Below are 18,851 nucleotides of genomic sequence, written 5' to 3'. Positions count from 1 at the left end.
ATATTTTATATTTGTAGTTAATTGCATAGTTCAACATTTTAAATATTGTTGAATCCTTGACAAGCGTATCAATTCGTACAAGTAGTAATAAGACGGTAAGATTGAGTATCGAGTACATGAGAATTTTGCTTGTACTCACAATTTTATATATATATATATATATATATATATATATATATATATATATATATATATATATATATATATATATATATATATATATATAATGTTTAAACAATTTGTGATTCAAATCGAATATTATTCATTGATTAAGTATAACAAACACAGGGAGTTGTGAGATGGTGTTGATAATGAGTTATGAAACATGTTAAGGGCTTAGGTTACCAAAACTATTCTTGATGTAATTGTAATTGATTTTTCACTATTTAATACTAATCTGATTATTATCCGTATCTACTAACATACTCTAACTATGATTTCTCAAGTGAGAGAGCCTAAATCACTTAATATTGTTCCTAATCCCTTAAGAGTTATATTAAATATTTTCATTACAAACAAATATGATAAACGGGCTAGACAATACCACTTTATCCCTAGACATGGATCACCTAGATATTCTTTCCAAGTTCTTATCATATAAATATTTTCCAATGTCTAAGTCCTAAAACAGTGCATGAAAAATGGATGATCAAACTGTTAAGACTTTGGCAAGTGCACCAAATCGTTACAAGTAGTAAACCTCGGAAGTCCGAGTATCGTGTCCACAGGAATTTTATTGCACTTATTAAATACTCCTCAATTTGTAAGTGAAAGTGAAATAGTAAAAACAAGAATAAAAGTAGGAATAGAGCGCTATCACAAACAAATAAGTAAAAAGGAAAAAACAATTGATAACAATGCCAAGACCAGACAAACCCAATTGGCCTACGATGCATGTAAATATGATATTCATTATCAATGAAATGGTATTAGTTCTACCCACATCTGTTGACTACTTGCCCCTGATGCCTCACGTTGGCAAGCCTATTTTAACTACCTATCTCCCAAATGCCTTTGCGAAGATTCAATAATTAAAAATGCATTAAGATTAAATTCTAGATGTTGCTTAAATGCATGGGCAGTGGGTTATCATTCTATGCCTAGCAATGCTAGCCCAATGATTCTTTTCTTTAAATGTTCTATTAGGCGTTACCCTTTCCCAAGCGTATAACCCCTAAAACTGATGCATGCATTGAATCTTAAATATTTATTAGGAATTACCCTCTCCCGAGCGAATAAAACCCAAAAAGAGATCTAAGAATGAATGCAAGAATAAAAGAAAAGAAATAGAACAGAAAAACCTGGAATAAATTCCTTTGCATTGATAACTCTTGAAGCTCATTGTACATCGTTGGCTTTTTAGGCCTGCCAGGCCCTAGCTAGGGGTTTAGCCACTCATGGCCATTTGAGGGCTTACAACTGGGGATGAAAGAAAGAATAGGCTAACAAAACAAAGAATGTAGAGAGGGAAGAAAACTCAGGCTTGAAGTACTGAGAGTGATGCTCTGAGATGGGATGATGTTTCCTTGGGACTGCCTCTCTATTTATAGTTGCTGAAGTGGGCTTATGGGCCTTCGTAGTCGCGCTCAGCGCCACACCTCGCGCTTAGCGCGTTCAGATCGTGCGCTGGGCGCCCCATGCACGCTGGGCCTGTGCTTCTGTTGGATCGGGCGCTGGGCGCCTAGCTGGGCTTAGCGCGCGTAACGGTTTCCACCTTCGTGCTTAACGCCACGCTCAGCGCCTGCAGTTAGTTGCTCGCTTAGCGCCAGATGCGCGCTTAGCGCCCCTATTGGATTGGGCCTGCTTCAGAATTTCTTCTTTTTCCTTCCTTTCTGTGCCACTTTTGCTAAATGCAACCTTATTTTTTGTATCTGCAACCAGAAATTCAATTAAATTAATTTTCTCACTTTTAATTACAAATAACTGCTAAATAATTAATTTTAAGCCAAAATTTGACTAATTATTTACTATTAATTCACAATTATTTAGCAGTTATCAAAATCCCCCAAATTAAAACTTTGCTTGTCCCCAAGCAAACCAAGAACAAAAATAAATTTTCAAACAAGTTCTGAGTGTTTCAACACTGTCAATGGCCTTAGTTCCTCCTTCTTCCAGTGGTCCTTTCCGCATATGTCAATATCTCAAAATGAAAGCATAAAACACAACAAGTGGTTAGTCAGTCCTTTGGAATCTTGATCAATCTGGCTGCCTTACTTTCCTCACAAGGCTGGTTTTCCTCTGCTCACAAGTGTATGGTTTAGTGTCTGCAATTTCTAACAACCTGCAAGTAAGATTCCAAAGTTTTGCATTTCCTCTTAAGTACAGTTATCTTTAGTTACCTTCAGGTGGATCACTAAGGACTTTATCGGCGTGTATTGGGGAAAAAATCATGGTTTTTCTTGAAAATTCAAAGTAGGATTAAGAGAGCAAAAATTTCTAATACTTCCGATGCCTTCTTCTTAACCCTTTTATTTCCCCACAACACTTTTCTTTTGACACCTCTCTTGCTCTTTGTTTCTGCCCTTTATTTTACTCATGATGATGATTTTTTTTTTTTTAAATAAACTGGGCTTCTAATTTGTGAGAGGTGTACTATTGTCTTTAGCTACCTATTTTCCCAAAATCCCCCAAATTAAAACCTTTATAACCCATTTTTGCTCTCTTATCATCCTAAAGGTAGGACTTATCATTTTATTGGCTCAAGGGTTAATTCAGAATAAGATATATATAGGCTCAATCATGGGTGCAAGGGGAAAAAGATGATGTCGGGTTGGCTTTTTGGCTAAGTAGCTAATATACAAACATGGCCTTGATCATATCCACCTTAAGTAACTATTCTAACAATCCAAGAGTGATGCAAAACCAGGAACTTAAAAACAGGCGTTTTCTCTCACAATTAAGTTCACACTCTCACCGGAATTAAAGCAAGTATACGCATACCAGTTATGACCTTGTTCCATCAGACTATCCTTCCCACCTTGTGCTATTCATGTTCCACTTCCTGACCTGACTCGTGCTTCCAGAACCAATGTTTCCAAGGACTAGTGGCATCTCAAGTGTTTCAACCTTTCAGAACAAGCTCAAAAATTATGACTGCTCAAGTTATCATGCAATTATTACTCAGAAAACAAATGCTAAATCTCTCATATTATTACTACTACTTCTTTTTAATACCTAAACAGACCAAAACAAAAAGAAAACAAAAAAAACAAAACATAAAAGAAACATCAGAACATAAAAGGAAAACATAAGAAAAATCAACTGCCTCCGCCCAAGTCGCCCATGGCCCCAGTCAGCAGTGGCTAAGTCAGCAATGAGGTCCTCATCGACTGCAGGATCCTCAGCGGCTCCAGAAGGCTCTTCCCCCTGTCAGTGGAGGGCTGGTCTCCTGGCCAGGCGACTCGCTGACGATAAGCCTCTGGAGTGGTGAGCGGGGGGTCCATCTGCAGGTGTAGGGACAGCCTGTGCATATTCTCCATGATGAGCTGCTGTCCAACGTGAAGGGACCTCAGCATCTGCCCATGCGTGTCCATGGATGCTGAGGTGGAAGCAGGTGGATGTCGCGGTCGCTGGGATGGCTGAGACGGAGACTGGGTAGGAGAGGGGCCTCGGAGCTGATGCTGAAGCTCTGGTACGTGTGCGGCGAGGCCCAGGAACGTGATCGATGGGTCGGCGGGGTTCCAGCAGTTCTTCTTCACATAGGCTAGGTTGATCGCAGGGCTGAGTGACTCAAAGATCAGGGTATCAGAAACCACCCCCTGAATGTCACACAGCGCTATAATCAACGCGGGAACCCGAGCCTCAAGGTGCTGGACTGGGCAATCTGGCTGATCTGCTGTGATATAAAGCTGCCCACATCCATGTCCATGCGGCTCACCAAACCGTAGATCAAGCGGGCCCTGTCAAGATTAACATCAGAAGTGTGAGAAGTGGGCGCAAGATCGTAGTAAGAAAAGACACTCCATGTCTGAGCAAGTGTCGTCATGTCCTTCCTCAGGAGCTTCCAGGGGAGACCATCAGCATTAAGGACAAAGCGCCCCCCTGGAGTGCACAGTGTGGCCGCGATGGTGTCAGGATCGGGGTGAGTGCTGAGGTATCTGGTGTATGCTGGATATTCTCCCCGTCCTCAAGATAACCGGGGTGTCGAGGAAGTCGTTAATGGTGTCAGCATCAAAACGAACGACCTGTCCTCGCACCCTGCAGAACCTGGGACTGTGGTCCTCTGGATCATAAAGGTTCGAATAGAACTCTTTCACCAGAGCCACGTCGATCCGCTTCTCCGGAAGGTGAGTCAGCACCTGGTCCCATCTGCGCCTCCTGAGTTCCTGGAGGAACTCGTCAAACATCCCGGGTCCCAGTTCAACATTCCTCTCCGGAAGGATGTTCCGGAGCTGAATGTTGTCTTGGTACCTGTGCCAAGCTATCTCAGATGTGAAGCGGGAAGTGTCCCAATTGGACGCTTCCCCTAGTGTGGGCACGGCACGGCGCTTGCGAGAAGCCATCTGCAACAAACAAAGTCCACAAAAAAAAACAGCAAATAGATTGCAGTTAGTAATTAGTGGGGGTGCAAAAAGTAAACAAATTAGGGGTGAAAATAGTAAAGAAGGGGGGTGCAGAAAGCAAAGAAGAAGGGGGTGAAGTGAGAAGGATGGGGTGAGAAAGTAGAAGGGGGGTGAAGTTAGAAAGAAAGGGGGTGCAGAAAGCAAAGAAGAAGGGGGGTGAAGTGAGAAGGAATGGGGGTGTAGAAAGCAAGCACGAGGACTGGTGGCCCTAAGGCCCAGCCGCACGCTTGGCGCCACCCTGCGCGCTGCTGCTGGCACACGCTTAGCGCCGCTCGCACTCGCTTAGCGCGTTCACTGCTACAGATGAGCGCGCTTAGCGCGACAGTGCGGCTAAGCGAGTGCTTCGTGGTAGCTCCTGTGTCTTGCAGCGGCTTAGCGCGCTCCTCGTGTTGTTCTTCACATGGTTTGCTCCCGCTAAGCCTATACGCAAGGCTTAGTGTGATGATACCTGCAGACGAGACAACACAACCAGATTCACATCTTACCTTGTTTTTCTTGTCAATCGGCGTGAAAATCACAAGGGAAATTGTATGTGAGACGAGGGTGCAGAGAGGAAATGCGGAAAGTACAAAGCGCAGAGAAAAGAAATGAAATGAAATGCTGCACTTAAAAACCCCCCTGGAGGCAACTGAGGAGTTGGGGAGTTTCGAAAACTCCCCAGAATTAATGACGTTCGCGCTTAGCGCGCCTGAGGGCGCTAAGCGCACCAAGGGAAAACGTCCCTTGGTTTCCCCTCAGCTTAAAATTTCAAATTTAAAAATCCTACCTGGGCGCTTAGCGCGACGTCTCGCGCTAAGCGCGTGGTTTCGTGCAGCCCACTGGTTTTCTGCTATTAGCACCCCTCCTTTTGCTGACTTCACCTGTTGGGCTTTTGCTTTTCGTACCCCCTTTTTGTTGTTTGCACCTGTTGGTTTTTTTTTTTTTTTACAAAAATAAAATACTACAACTTTACACTAAATGTTGGGTTGCCTCCCATCCAGCGCTTAGTTTATTGTCCTTAGCTAGACAGTAGGCTCTCTCAAGGATCATTTAAATAGATAATGGTCGTCAATCGCTCTAATTGTCCTCCGTTATACGGCTTTAAGCGCTGGCCATTGACGATCCATTTCTTCTCGAAGCTCCCTTCTCTAGGGTCCACCAATTCCACTGCTCCATGAGGTCTAACTTCTTTTATGATAAAAGGCCCAGACCACTTGGATTTCAGCTTACCTGGAAACAGCCTTAGTCTTGAGTTAAAGAGCAATACCTGCTGTCCTGGCTGGAACTCTCTCCTCTGCAGCTTCTTATCATGATATGCCTTTGTTCTTTCCTTGTAAATTCTAGACGATTCATAGGCATTCAGTCTCATCTCTTCTAACTCCTGAAGCTGCAATTTCCTCTTTTCTCCGCATGCATTTTTGTCAAAGTTAAGCAATCGGAGAGCCCAATATGCTTTGTGCTCCAACTCCACTGGTAAATGGCATGACTTCCCATACACTAGCTGGAACGGTGATAACCGATGGGGTCTTGAACGCTGTCCTATAGGCCCAGAGAGTATCATCGAGCTTCAAGGCCCAATCCTTTCTGGATGATGCAATGTCTTCTCTAGGATTCGCTTGAGCTCCCTGTTAGAGATTTCTGCTTGGCCATTCGTCTGAGGATGATAAGGTGTGGCCACCTTATGTCGGACATTATAGTGCTCCAGGACTTTCTTCAACTGGTTGTTGCAGAAATGTGTTCCCCCATCACTGATCAAGGCTCGTGGGACTCCGAAGCGGGAGAAAATGTTCTTCTTTAGAAACTTGATTACAACCCTGGCATCATCCTTCGGCGTAGCTATGGCCTCCACCCACTTGGAGACATAGTCAACTGCTACCAAGATGTAAATATTCCCGTATGACGAAGGCAGGGGTCCCATGAAGTCTATGCCCCAACAGTCAAAGATTTCCACCTCCATGATGTTCTGCAACGGCATCTCATTTCTCCGTGATATCCCCCCTGTTCTCTGGCATCTATCACAACAACGCACAAACTCGTAAGCATCTTTAAAAAGAGAGGGCCAGAAAAAACCTGATTGTAACACTTTTGCTGCTGTTCTGTCCCCGCTATGATGTCCTCCGTATGATGAACTGTGACAGTGCCAAAGAATACTTCGTGCTTCTTCCTTTGTGACACATCTTCTCAATACATTATCTGCCCCTGCTTTGAACAAGTGGGGGTCATCCCAAACATAGAAGCGTGCGTCGTGTAGGAACTTCTTCCTCTGATTCCAAGTGTACTCCTCTGGAATGACTCCCGTGGCTTTGTAGTTTGCCTGTCTGCAAACCAAGGTCTGGTGGTAACCTGCAAAAGAAACTCATCAGGAAATTCATCTCTTACCTCAGGCTCTTCCTTAGTGACTTCTTCATTCTTTAACCGAGATAAGTGATCGGCTACCACATTCTCGGATCCTCTCTTATCCTTGATGATGATGTCAAATTCTTGCAATAAGAGGACCCATCTAATCAACCTTGGCTTCGAATCGGTCTTGGCGAGCAGGTGCTTGATGGCAGCATGATCTGTGAAAATGGTGACCTTCGATCCTATCAAGTATGATCTGAACTTCTCCAAGGCAAAGACAACAGCTAGCATTTCCTTCTCCGTGGTGGCATAATTCAACTGTGCTTCATTCAGGACCCTGCTAGCATAATAAATAGCATGAATACCTTATCGTGTCTCTGTCCGAGGACTGCTCCTATGGCATAATCACTGGCATCGCACATCAGCTCAAATCTTTACTCCAGTCGGGTGCAATCATCACAGGTGCAGTAGTAAGCTTGTCTTTCAGTGTCTGAAATGCTGCTGAACATTCTTCATCAAACTTGAAGGCCACATCTTTATTCAGCAGGTTGCTTAGGGGTCTAGCAATCTTTGAAAAATCCTTGATGAATCTCCTGTAGAACCCTGCATGCCCCAAGAAACTTCGGACACCTTTAACATTCAGTGGTGGTGGCAGCTTCTCTATAACCTCTATCTTTGCCCGGTCAACTTCAATCCCTCTAGCTGAGATCTTGTGGCCCAGGACTATGCCTTCTCGGACCATGAAATGACACTTCTCCCAATTCAGGACTAGATTAGTCTCTACGCACCTCTGAAGTACCATCTCTAGGTTCCTCAAGCAACTGTCGAATGAGGATCCGAAAACCGAGAAGTCATCCATGAACACTTCGATGCTTTTCTCCACCATGTCTGAAAAAATGGCCAGCATGCACCTCTGAAATGTGGCTGGTGCATTACATAACCCGAATGGCATCCTTCTGTAAGCAAAGACGCCAAAAGGGCATGTGAAGGCCGTCTTCTCCTGGTCTCTAGGGTCCACCGCAATCTGATATATCCTGAGTATCCATCCAAGAAACAATAATACGCCTGCCCTGCAAGTTTCTCCAGCATCTGATCCATGAACGGTAGAGGGAAGTGGTCCTTTCGGGTGGCCTCATTCAGCTTGCGATAGTCGATGCACATTCGCCAGCCCGTGACAGTTCTTGTTGGTATCAGGTCATTCTTCTCATTCTGCACCACTGTCATTCCACCTTTCTTGGGAACCACCTGTACTGGGCTTACCCAAGCACTGTCAGAGATGGGGTATATGAGTCCCGCCTCCAAGAGCTTGAGTACCTCCTTTCTGACCTCTTCCTTCATTGTCGGATTTAGCCTTCTTTGGGGTTGCCGGATTGGCTTGTAATCCTCTTCCATCATTATCCTGTGCATGCAATAAGCAGGGCTGATTCCCTTGAGATCCGATATATGCCATCCAATAGCTTCCCTGTGTCTCTTGAGGATACCTACTAACCTGTTTTCTTCTTCTATTATGAGTGCATTGCTGATTACTACAGGCTTGTCTTCCTCCAAGAACACATACTTTAGGTGATCTGGCAATATCTTCAACTCTACCTTCTTCTTCTCGGACGGAACTTTCTTTTCTAGCTTCTCAAACTTGGCTTCTCCCTCCGGAATACTGTCTTGTCGATCCAAGTCTTCCAAGCAAGCCTTTAGATCTTCCTTCTCTTCACTGGTCAGACAGTCCAAAGCATTTACCATTGCTTTCTCCAGTGAAGACTGTGGTGTCTCGAGAATACTGACATCTTCCTTATCAATCTCTTCTACTCTGAAACACTTCCAACCTTCCTGTGGATACTTCATTGCTTTGAAGAGGTCGAATGTGATCTTCTGGTTGTCAATACTCAGCTCCAAGTTCCCATTCCCCATATCCACCACACAGTTGGCAGTCAGCATGAATGGTCTGCCTAAAATGAGGGGAATGTTTGCGTCTTCTTCGATATCCATGATCACAAAGTCCACCGGGAAAGTAAAGTGGCGGACCTTGACTAGGACATCTTCTACCACCCCGTAAGGTCGTGTAATCGAACGGACTGCTAGCTGAAGCGTCATCTTGGTAGGATCGATCTTCAGATTCCCAATTCTTTTACACATTGACAAGGGCATCAGATTGATGCTTGCTCCTAAGTCAATGAGGGCCTTATTCACCGTCTCCTTCCCTATGGTGCATGGGATGGTAACACTTCCGGGATCCTTAAACTTCTTGGGTAGCTTCCTCTGTATTATAGCGCTGCAGTTACCCCCTACCACAATGTTCTCATTGTCTATGTACTTCCCTTTCTTGGTGAGTATGTCCTTCATAAATTTGGAGTAGAGGGGCATCTGCTGTAAGGCTTCCCCGAATGGCATAGTGATCTCCAGCCCTTTGAATATTTCCAAGAAACGCTTGAAGTAGCGTTCCTTGTTCTTCTTGGTGGGCACCACAGGATATGGGAGATCTTGTGGTAGGGCTGGTGGTTCTTCTTTCCTGGCTTCCCGTGCTTTCTGGCTCTTGGTTTTAGGTGGTGATGCCACCTTCTCTTCTACTTATGTCCTGTCCTCCTGTGTCTCTGTCTTATCTTCCTCTGTCTGGTCTTCTTCCTCAACCTTACCTTCCTCTTGTGCTTTCCTCTGCCCTCGAGTTAGCACAGCCTTGCATTCTTCCTTAGGATTCTTCTCTGTGTTAGCCCCGAAAGTTCTAGTGGGCCTTTCAGCTTTGTCTTGTGCCAATTGGCCCATTTGAACTTCAAGATTCCGAATGGCTGCATCCGTGCTCTTCTGATGAGACCGTGTCTCCTGGATGAATTGCAGCAAGAGCTCTTCTATGTTGGTGGGCTTGTCTTGCTGATTGGGGCCCTGGCTAGGATGCTGGTATGGCGGTTGGTATGGTTGTTGATTCCTCTGCTCCTTGTACTGGTTTCCCTGATTCCTCCACCCTGAACCTTGCGTGAAGTTCCTTCCTTGATTGAATCCTGGTGGCCCATGATTGAATCCTGCTCCCCCTTGGTGGAATCCAGATGAGTTCCCCTGGTTGTAACCTTGATATCCGTGATTTGGTACGCCCATATAGTTTACTTCTCGAGAAGTATCCTGTTGGCTTACACAATGTCCAGGCTCATGGGTTCCTCCGTATGTGGGGCATCCTTCTACCTGCAAAACAGAAGAGTGGGAAGAACTTACCGCTTGTAACTGTTGAGGTAGTTTGCTGAGGGTTTCGGTAAGGGCTTCAATCTGCCTCGTCAACAGCTTGTTCTGTGCCAATGTCGCGTCTTGCGTGCCAAGTTCCAAAAGGCTTCTTTTCGTAGGCACATAGCTTCGATCACGAAGGATTGCTTGATCACTGGCTGCCATGTTCTCGATGAGCTCCATTGCTTCCTCCGGAGTCTTCAATTTGATTTTTCCCCCTGCGGACGCGTCTAGTAGCTGTTTCGAGTGGGGTCGCAAGCCATCGATGAATATATTCAGTTGTACCGGCTCGCTGTATCCGTGTGTCGGTGTCTTTCGTAACAGCCCGTGAAAACGGTCTAGTGCTTCGCTGAGGGACTCATCCGAAAATTGGTGGAAGGAGGAAATCTCCATTTTCCCTTCGGCGGTCTTCGACTCTGGGAAGTATTTCTTTAAAAACTTTTCCACCACTTCTTCCCAAGTTCTTAAGCTGTTGCCTTTGAAAGAGTGCAACCATCGTTTTGTCTCTCCTGCTAGAGAAAAAGAGAAAAGGTTAAGACGTACCGCATCTTCTGGGACTCCAGCGATCTTTACGGTGTTGCATATTTCGATGTACGAGGCAAGGTGAGCATATGGATCTTCGCTTGGAAGACCATGGAAGAGATTCCCTTGGATTAACTGAATAAGGGAATGCGGGTAAGAGATATTTGCGGCTTGCACCTCCGGTCTTGCAATGCTTGTAAAGAACTGAGGAGTGGCGGTGTTGGAGAAGTCTTCTAAGGTGACTCTTCGTGCCGGTTCCCCGTCCATTTCAGCGTGATGTGGAGAGAGAGGAGGTGATGTGTGACTGCTTCCTTCGGTGTCCTGTTCCCTTCTTCTTCTTGCAGCGTTGTTACGCCGACAAGTGGCTTCGATTTCCAAGTTGATAGGGACCACGTCTCCAGATGCAGTCCTAAGTCGCATAAAAACAAGAAGGCACTACCCGTGCAATTATAAAAGAAAGAAGGAAAGAATAGAAGTAAAGAGAAAATACTGATAAAGTAAGCCAAGAAAGAAAAGTTGGGCTTACAAACTGATATAGTATTAAGTGCGAAAACAAAATCCCCGGCAACGGCGCCAAAAACTTGTTAAGACTTTGGCAAGTGCACCAAATCGTTACAAGTAGTAAACCTCGGAAGTCCGAGTATCGTGTCCACAGGGATTTTATTGCAATTATTAAATACTCCTCAATTTGTAAGTGAAAGTGAAATAGTAAAAACAAGAATAAAAGTAGGAATAGAGCGCTATCACAAACAAATAAGTAAAAAGGAAAAAACAATTGATAACAATGCCAAGACCAGACAAACCCAATTGGCCTACGATGCATGTAAATATGATATTCATTATCAATGAAATGGTATTAGTTCTACCCACATCTGTTGACTACTTGCCCCTGATGCCTCACGTTGGCAAGCCTATTTTAAATACCTATCTCCCAAATGCCTTTGCGAAGATTCAATAATTAAAAATGCATTAAGATTAAATTCTAGATGTTGCTTAAATGCATGGGCAGTGGGTTATCATTTTATGCCTAGCAATGCTAACCCAATGATTCTTTTCTTTAAATGTTCTATTAGGCGTTACCCTTTCCCAAGCGTATAACCCCTAAAACTGATGCATGCATTGAATCTTAAATATTTATTAGGAATTACCCTCTCCCGAGCGAATAAAACCCAAAAAGAGATCTAAGAATGAATGCAAGAATAAAAGAAAAGAAATAGAACAGAAAAACCTGGAATAAATTCCTTTGCATTGATAACTCTTGAAGCTCATTGTACATCGTTGGCTTTTTAGGCCTGCCAGGCCCTAGCTAGGGGTTTAGCCACTCATGGCCATTTGAGGGCTTACAACTGGGGATGAAAGAAAGAATAGGCTAACAAAACAAAGAATGTAGAGAGGGAAGAAAACTCAGGCTTGAAGTACTGAGAGTGATGCTCTGAGATGGGATGATGTTTCCTTGGGACTGCCTCTCTATTTATAGTTGCTGAAGTGGGCTTATGGGCCTTCGTAGTCACGCTCAGCGCCACACCTCGCGCTTAGCGCGTTCAGATCGTGCGCTGGGCGCCCCATGCACGCTGGGTGTGCTTTTGTTGGATCGGGCGCTGGGCGCCTAGCTGGGCTTAGCGCGTGTAACGGTTTCCACCTTCGTGCTTAACGCCACGCTCAGCGCCTGCAGTTAGTTGCTCGCTTAGCGCCAGATGCGCGCTTAGCGCCCCTATTGGATTGGGCCTGCTTCAGAATTTCTTCTTTTTCCTTCCTTTCTGTGCCACTTTTGCTAAATGCAACCTTATTTTTTGTATCTGCAACCAGAAATTCAATTAAATTAATTTTCTCACTTTTAATTACAAATAACTGCTAAATAATTAATTTTAAGCCAAAATTTGACTAATTATTTACTATTAATTCACAATTATTTAGCAGTTATCACAAACCACAGATATGTGAATAAACACAAAAAAGAACAATAATATTAATATCATATAAAATAGATGGTTTAGAATTATTATATCAAAGAGAGTTTGATTTGTAGGACTTCTAATAACAACAGAGGAATTTTAGCCTCTTATTGTCATGAGAAGCTAATAAATATAAAGAGTGAAATGAATGGAAGAAAATGAAATAAAAATGGATTGGTCGAAGCTTTGAAACAAATTTTCCTTGCACCAGCTGTGTATGGCTTCTTGCATCTCCTTTCTCTATTTTTTTTTTTTTTTTGCTTTGCTTCATGGTGAAGGAACCACCTCGTGAATGAAAAATTCATTCATTTTTATATACTGCACCACTTGATGGACTAATCATCCTTGTGCATTTAGCGTGATGCTTGCGCTGAGCGCACTTATCCAATTGGATTAGGTGGTCACACGGTAAGCCATAGGATATGTGCTTAGCACGGCTGCACACGACAACTGTCTTTCAATGTAACTTCTTGCACTAAGCAGAATTGCTTGGGGTGAGCAGTTCTGACTCACTAAGTGAGGGCGTCACGCTGAGTGCGACACTTCAGTTCTTCAATCCTCTTCCATAACTCTATTATATCTCTACAAAAAATACACTCAAAATTACTATAAAATCATTAACTTTAGCATCTTCTATATAAAAACTTAGAAGAAGTTAAGTTCTTGTTGTTTCAACACAAAAAAAAAACAATAAAAGAAAAGAAAATTAGATACTTATTATGTGATTTAAATATATAAATAATGTATCCATAGCAGTTATCAAATATATAACAATTAATAAATAAAATGTTTTATGTATTATTTTAATCACATGATAATTAATTATTGTAATTATAAAAATTATTTCAGAAAAATTAATAAATTAATTAAGGTATTATATAAAATAAAAATTCATATAAGATTTAATTGTTTATATAATTTTGTCAAATTTTCTATACATAATTGTTTGCTGAAAAGTAGGGGTGGGAATAGGTCATGCCGGCCTACAAGGGCCTACGACCTGGATTGGCCTATTTAATTAAAAGGTTAGGCTCAGGCTTTTTTAAAAGCCTATTTAATTAAATAGGCTAGGCTTAAGCTTATTAAAAAGCCTTATAAGCCTGATAGGCCAACCTATATATATATATATATATATATATTATTTTTTGGATATAATTAATATTTTTTTTAAACTAGCAGATTTCATTCCTATAATTAAGTAAAACTTTAATTACAAGGTATATTTTAGAGCAAATAAAAATCATATCCTATTATCATATTACGTTCCTATACAAATCATATCTTATCATATCCAATTACGTTCCTATACAAAAATTATATCCTATCATATTTACGTTCCTATACAAAAATTATCTCCTATTACGTTCTATTTATTGTAAAAAGGCTTTTAAAAAGGCTATCGGGCCAGGCCAGGCATTTAAAAAGGTCAGGCCGAGTCAAAATAAAAGTCTTTGATAGGCTATAGGCCAGGCTTAGGCCTCAAAGATTCATCGTAGGCTAGGCTCAGGCCTTTTAAAGCCTGGTCTGACCTGGCCTATTCCCACCCCTACTGAAAAGTAATTAAAATTGATTTAATTAACCTAAAAAATGATTGTATGTCTTTTATTAAATAAAATTTTAAATTAAATATATTTATTAAATCAATTAATTATCAATCAAACATTATTAACACAATCAAATATGTCTAATTAAAACAATCAAATATTCAATATATCAATCAAATTTCAATAAACTATAATTAGCATGAAAATTAATGTTTAATGGTATATTTATATTTGGTATTAATCTTTTATTCTAACTCCATACATTAAAATAATTTTGATTATATATTACTATAAAAAAATTATTTTTAAAACTTAAAATCTTTAAACTAAATTTATTAATGTGACTGAAACAAACAATAAGGAATAAATAAGAATGCACATATAAGTTTATTTATTACAAACACAATTTGATTAGCAAAATTGAATTTACAAAATACAAAATTATTAATTCTTAATTCATAATTCTATAACATAAAAGATTTTTTTAGAGACCTATAAAATAGAAGATAAAATACAATTTTGATTATGTTTCTCATCTACATCCATCTTATCAAAGTACAAGATTATGTATATTATATTCTAAATATCAAAGAATATATAAAATTTAATTCTTACTGTGGGATTGCTATTTGAAACACAAACTTCAACAATCTTTTCCTATTTCATCCATAAGGCAAACATATATAAATGAAACACAAGACTGACAAAAACAAATATAAAATAGAATAAATTAATTGGTTTTTATCTATCTATAATATATATTGTTACAGATTATAATTTTTAAAAATTTAATTGCAATAAATTATTATAATTATATTATAATTATTATATAATTTAAAATAAATTATCTTTAAAAAATAAATAAATTTATTATTTAAAGTTCTTGAAGATATCACGTATAAATATTCCTATTGAAAAATATCTTCATATATATTACTATAGATATAGTAGATTAGAAGAGATATATTCACATTTAATATAGACTCTTCTCTCAAAAATGTTATCATTTTTATATAAAAGATGCAAGTGAGAAAACTAAAATAAATTTAAAATGAAAATCTTTCAATTCGAAAAAAAAAAAACCCCCAATTGTTCAACGCAGATATCAGTTTGTCCCTTGTTTTATCGTCTATCTAGAAAGAAGAAAAAACAGTCAGTTTTATGTAACATTAAACAAAGTCAGTCAAACCTTAAAAAGAAAAAAAGCCAGTCAATGCAGATAAAAGAGAGCATAGCATGCTTTTCAAACCAAGGGCTTCTTATTCAATAAGCTTTATGCTCTAACGTATATTTAAATTTTTCTGTAAGAAAAAAAGTGTGTAAATTTTAATTCGAGTATGTGGCTCAATTAAAATGAAGAGTATTTTTTATATCTTAATTCTGATAAAATTAAATAAATAAATTTGAATAAATTCGTAAATTATTTATTATATATGTAAATGTGATGTTAATCGTTACTTTTTATTAATAATTAAACATTTATTTTTTAAGTAATTTAAGATAATTAAATTTCTTCATTACAATATGTATATAATCGGTCTGTTCCGCCCGGTATTGTTTTAAACTGAATTATCAAATGTTCAGTATATGTTTTATGTCAAGAAAAATGCATGAAATTCGTTAAAGTAATTTAGTTTAGACTTTGGAATAACGTTTTATATCTTTGCTTTTACTTCGGGGTGAACGACCCATTGCACTCAATGTATTTAACCAATAAAAATTAATCTAATTAACAAGAATCAAACTCCTATCTTATAAGCATCGATAAGGTAAATTAATTGACGTGAAATTTTTGTGGTGTTTGATTGTAAAAAATGAAAAATAACTGTTTAATTAGAATGAAAAAGATAAAATATTTAATAAATAATTTTTTTATATTAAATGAAAATATATTATTATTATTAGATTCCTTTAGTTTCTACCGTGTCTTTGGAATTCATTCTCTGACCAAAAGCATGTGGCCATATGCATAACATATAACATATAAGCAGTATTTTTTATTTTTTTTTATAAAAAAGATCACTTTCTTTGACTATGTTTTATCAGACCTTTGAGTAATTTATATAAGCTTTTTTTTACTAACTTTGATGAAAATAAACTTGCTTGTTTGTCTGGTATATAAACTTATTTTATTGGTTTATTTTTTATAAAATAGTTTATCAAAATAAGTTACTTGAATTAACTTATAGAAAATGAATTAGTTTATAATTTACTAATTTTTTCTTCTTTTTCATCATTGTATTCTTACTATTTCATTTTTTCCTCTTAATTTTATCCTTATTATTTTATTTTATCGATTAGGATTAGAAAATATTATTCATATCATGTTTCCCTGTCACGCAAGTGAAAAATATACACATTCAAGTTCTTCTTGTACAAATAGAAAGAATGAATATTTAAGAAAAATTATAATGAAAAAATACTTTTAGTTTTTTTTTTAAAATAATATTATTAATAAAGTATTTAAATGTTAAAAAATGATTTTAAACAATATAATTCTAATAAAATTTATTTTATTTTATTTTCCAAAAAATGAGAAAATTAACTATACCATTTTTTGTAATTCAAAATTTTAAAAATTATTATCCTATGATTTAAAATGAAAAGTAATTAAAAATAAAAATTCAAATATTAAAAATATTAAATATGTCACTTTTAATTTAATAAGCTAGTTTTCAACTTTTCATCTCATAATTTATAACTTATAAACTTTGAGTTAGCTTATATGTTAATTTTACCGAACATAGTCTTGTCCCTTTCAAATTTAAATAATTTTTATACTTTCATCTTTTCTTCCTTTCATTTTATTTCATATGTTTCAAATATTGCCTTAACTAGAATCCAATATATTTTTTAACCTAATGAATAAATTAATCTCACTCATCATAGGAAATTCTTAACATATGAACCCAATAAAATCTTACATCATTTCACTAATTAAATACTCCAAGCCTCAAAATATTAAAGAGATGAATAAATAACTTTTATCATCTTTATTCAATTGTCTCAAAAGGTTCGACTAGAATTATTCTAGCTCCGGATCACTGTACTCGCTCGTCTAAAATGGCAATCAAACAAGCTTCCATTGTTGAATCATGAATGTTTGTTTGACTTTTTCATTTTTTTTATAAAGGTTAAATTATTGGTCTTTATAGTTTTATGATTCATATTTTTTAGTCTTTATAGTTTGAAAGTGATTTTTTTAGTTCCTATAGTTTATATTTTAATTCTTTTTTAATCCTTATAGTTTAAAAATGATTCTTTATAGTTTGTACTTTAATTCTCTTTTAATCTCTAAAGTTTAAAATTGATCTTTTTAGTCTCTATAATTTGTATTTTAATTACCTTTTAGTCCTTACTAAAAAAATATAAAAATAATTAACTACAAATTAATTATAAATTATCAACTATTTTTTATTAAAGATTTTCTTGCGATAAATTAGTTATAAATTACTTGTTAATATTTTTGTAGTTAATTATAATTGATAGTATTACTCATATTTTGATGATAAGAATTAAAAGAGAATTAAAATATAAAATTTAGGGACTAAAAAGACCGCTTTCAAACTATAGGGACTAAAAAAGAATTAAAATATAAAGTATAAGGATTAAAAAACTACTTTCAAAATACATGGACTAACATAGAATTAAAATATAAACTACATAGACTACAAAAACCACTTTAAAACTATAAGGACTAAAAAGTACAAGTGATGAAATTACAGGAACAAATGACTCATTAAACCTTTAATAAATTGGTTGAAATTTAGCTAGTAGAAGATTATGTTGTTTTGGTTTGGCTAAAAAAAAATTAGAACAGAAAACTATTTATTATAATTAAAAATATAAATCAATAATATAAAAAATATATTAATCTAATCCAAATATGTTATTCATGCCGAATAATAAGAATCTGATAATATTTGAGTAGATTTATCTTATCAATTCATTCTATACTAAAAAAAAATTAAATGACGTAATAAAACAATGACGAACCCAAATATTCATCTTGTCTAAAGTTCAAACATGCACTGCATCTACAAAGGATATGTTTGCCGTTAAAAACAAAGATATTTTTGGTTTGAATTTGATAGAATAGATTTTAACATGTTAATATGAAAAGAATTGTTTTAAAAAATGATGTTAAACAAATTAATCTATGTTTAGAAATAATATTTTTAAAATGGAATATTTAAAAACATTTTTTAAAAATGATAAAATGATTCACTTTTGAAATATGTTTTTTTTAGAGAAAAAAAATTAGCGAGTCTTAACCTAAAAAACAATTTCATTTGCCTTAAAATTATGTTATTTATATAAAAACCAATTAAACCTATTACATTTTTTTCAGTCTCAAAACTTTCCAAATAGCATCGTTTACTAGTGTTAACTGACTAAAATGAGGTTGTTAGGTTATACGTAATATTTCACCTACCAAAGAGCAAAGGAGTCAGAACGAGACGTGCATGATCGCCAACAAAAACAAAAATCATGACATAAGTTTGTGTTAGTTTGTTTGACTAATCTAGTACTAGTATCAGTAATTGTTATGACGACTTATGGAAAGCAAAACTTATGTCATGAACAAAACTGTACAATAAAGCAAGCTTTGAATTTTACTTTGAAAATAGGTCTATAAAAATAAAATGATCGATTTAAATGTAGAAAATCCATCTATTAATTGAATATGTTGATTTAATAAGTTTAGCGTTTAATTATACTAGTAAAGTCAATTATATATTATATTTAAT

Source organism: Glycine max, chromosome 1 (genome assembly GCF_000004515.6).
Source record: "Glycine max cultivar Williams 82 chromosome 1, Glycine_max_v4.0, whole genome shotgun sequence".
NCBI lineage: Eukaryota > Viridiplantae > Streptophyta > Magnoliopsida > Fabales > Fabaceae > Glycine > Glycine max.
Note: the sequence above shows the minus strand (reverse complement) of the source record.